Source organism: Triticum dicoccoides, chromosome 5B, assembly GCF_002162155.2.
Source record: "Triticum dicoccoides isolate Atlit2015 ecotype Zavitan chromosome 5B, WEW_v2.0, whole genome shotgun sequence".
NCBI classification, from domain to species: domain Eukaryota; kingdom Viridiplantae; phylum Streptophyta; class Magnoliopsida; order Poales; family Poaceae; genus Triticum; species Triticum dicoccoides.
In genome coordinates this window covers 389,365,896-389,368,940 of record NC_041389.1, presented here as the reverse complement: position 1 = coordinate 389,368,940, position 3,045 = coordinate 389,365,896, and positions in this window count along the sequence as shown.

Here is a 3,045-nt window from a genome sequence, read left to right as displayed (position 1 = left end):
TGTCGGAGGGATGGTCGTCGTCGATGTCGTTGTCCTCTGGGCAGCACGCCAGATGCCTACCATCCTCCCCGAAGGTCCGGACGAAGAGCGTTGCCGCTCCGTCGTGCTTGAAATGAAGGGTACACCTCCCCTGGAGGCCGCGGGGGTGAGCGAATGCCTGCCACCCATGGTTCAGGAACACGTAGCCTGCGGGGGTAACCTCGACCTTCACCCACGAGGCCCTGCTGCAGCAGCCGTGGCCCTGCAGCCAAAGGCCGGCAACGCCTCCATGAAGTAGCGGGGGAGCATAAACCAGGTGGCGGCGGGCCTCTCCAACCACACCATGAATTCCTGGGCCGCGTCGGCCGAGTGGGATCGCGGGCGCAGTGGCCGGACGGCTGCCGCAGGCTTTCCCCCTTGGTTGTGGCCGTCGTGGCTATTGCAGAGACCCGTGCGGGAGGGAGCCCTTCCGTAGCTGACGGAGATGGACTGGCCTTCACTAAGGTGCGGCCGTGCCCCCGGGGGACCACCACCGACGTCACGACGTACTTGCGAGAGCGGCCGCGGCCCCTCTTGGGCGGCGGCGAGCCCAGTCCCTCCATGAGGGTTTTCCCCTTCTCGGCGACAGAGAACCGCCTCACTGGCGCCATGGGGGGCACGGCAGAGGCTCAGAGTAGGAGAGCAAGAAGACAAAGATGGGAAAGGGGGCTCGACCCCCTCGCCCTTTATGGGCGAGTGAAGGCTAACCGGCGTCCCTTTGAGTTCCGGGTAATGATGGCCCTGTTGCATGTGCCGGGTTGTTGTCAAATCGGGGTGATTGCCAAGGCGACGTGGGGAAGTGGAGGCCTCCGCACCCCATCGTGTGCCACGCGTCAAGCCTGGTCCGCAGGCGATTGGGGCCTGTGGTGCTTCACCCTTGCCCCTTGGCTTCGCCTCGAAGCCAGATAGAGCGCGCATTGGGCACGGGGGCTACTATCGGCGTCCTGGGATCGGGGGTACCCAGGCCTGCCTGCTTGCGGCCTAGCACGTGGGCCCATCAACGGACTGGTACGGATCGGCTACAACACCCCAGGGACAAGACCCTCGTGAGGGCCCCCTGACCTCGCGAGGTGGGCGACACCAAGACCTCCAGAGGAGCGGCCTCCTCACGCTGCCTCCTAAGGAGCGGAGATTTCTATGCAGGAACCTGGCCTCACAAGGTCGCGATGACGTGAGCCATGACAATCGTGGCTAGGCGAGCGCCGGCGGGAGCAGAGGAGGCAGTTTCCCCTTTCGTGCAAAGGGAGCAAGGACAGGCGCAGGTTCCCGAGGAAGGCCTGAAACCTTCCCGTTCCAGTGCAACGAGACCAAGACCACGGGCTCGGCAGGACGGATGTCATCGCCGAGCCCACCGGTGCGTCATGGCCCGAGGCTTTGCACGCAAAGACTACCTTTCGTCAAGATAAGATGTACTACTTGTCACCTTTCAAAATTGGTTGTTGTGGGATCCCTTCCCGCCTAAGCTTCGAGGGAAGAGGACCGAGGCCACTATAAATATAGGTTAGCTGCCACCATGAAGGGGGATCGAATCTTTTTCGACCCCAATCTCTTGAGCCCTCGCGGGGCCTCTCAAACCATTGTACTAGTTCATCCTCAACCTCCTCGTGAGGCCAATCCACCACAAAGCAGGAGTAGGGTTTTACACCGCAAAGTGGCCCGAACCTAGGTAAACTGCCGTGTTCATCTTCTTCCTCCCTGTTCGTGTGCACTAGACGCAGCTAGGCTGAAGGGTGGCGAGCAGAGACTCGAGAGGTTGAGATCTTTGCACACGCCCCATTGTTCGAACCTTTTTGGGTCTGCGGAGCCCTCAATCCGACAGACTCGATCGCATTAGATCGAGGTATTTTTTTTCTGTGTTTTCATCCAAATGACTATTACTGCAGTTTTCCTATGTTTTGCAAATGTCTACTATTTTGCAGTGACAATCCTATCAGATGCCTATGTTTTTCATATTGCTATGTTCCATAACGATGAGATCCAAACAGGGTGAGCTCCTTTGCTACCGACCCATTCTTCCCACGGGCTGTTTTTCTTTCTTTTTTCTCTTCATTTTTGGTCATTTGTTTTAAAAAACCGACTGTTATTTTTTGGAGCTAGATATTCGAAACCCTATTAAAAATAGAAACATATATTTTAGAAAAATGTTCAGTATGTATTTATAAAAATGTTCAGTGTATATTAGAAAAAGTTCACCGTGTATTGGTTTGATGTATAAACAAAAAATCATCGTATACTAACAAATGTTCGATGTATACAAAAAATTTCATCGTATATAATTAAAAATAATATGTATATATTTTTAAAAAGTTCACCATGTATTAAAAAACTGTTTGGTGTGTATTAAAAAATGTTTGTATACAACAAAATTGTTCATCGTATATCATAAAAACGTTCAATGTGTATATGTAAAATGTTCACCTTATACTAAAATATTTAAATATAACCGTACATTAGAAAAAAAAATCATCGTATATTGTGAAAGGTAAAAAAAACAACTTTGCAAAAATAAAGAAAAACCTGAAAAAAGAAAATAAAAAGAGAAAGGAAAAACCAAAATAGAAGGAAAAAAAAGCAGAAGGGAAAAATAGCCAGCAAAGGAAAGAAACTCGAGCTGGCCCAGTCATGCCTGACCTTCAGCTAACACAACTATTGTCGCCCGCGGGCGGTAAATAGGATATTACCAAAAACGGCCATAGGTAGGACAAAATCACTAGTTAAGGATTATCTTTTGCAAAAGTCACTCCCCACCTTCTAAGGTGCTGATAAATGGCGTACTGCATTGCACGCCGCTTGTTGTAACATGAGGGTTTCTTTTTTTTTCATAGTTTCATTATTCAAAATGTATGATTTCTTGAACCATGCATCGAAATACCGAACCGTTTGGAGTTCTCACATCAAGATCTTCAAAACTAGATCTCGTGTTAATAGGTTTTGATGAACCTTTTTTTCACGGGAAAACCAAAAATATCCAAAATCGATAAAACAGAAAATAATACCGATAAAAAATATCCAAAAACTCTAAATAAA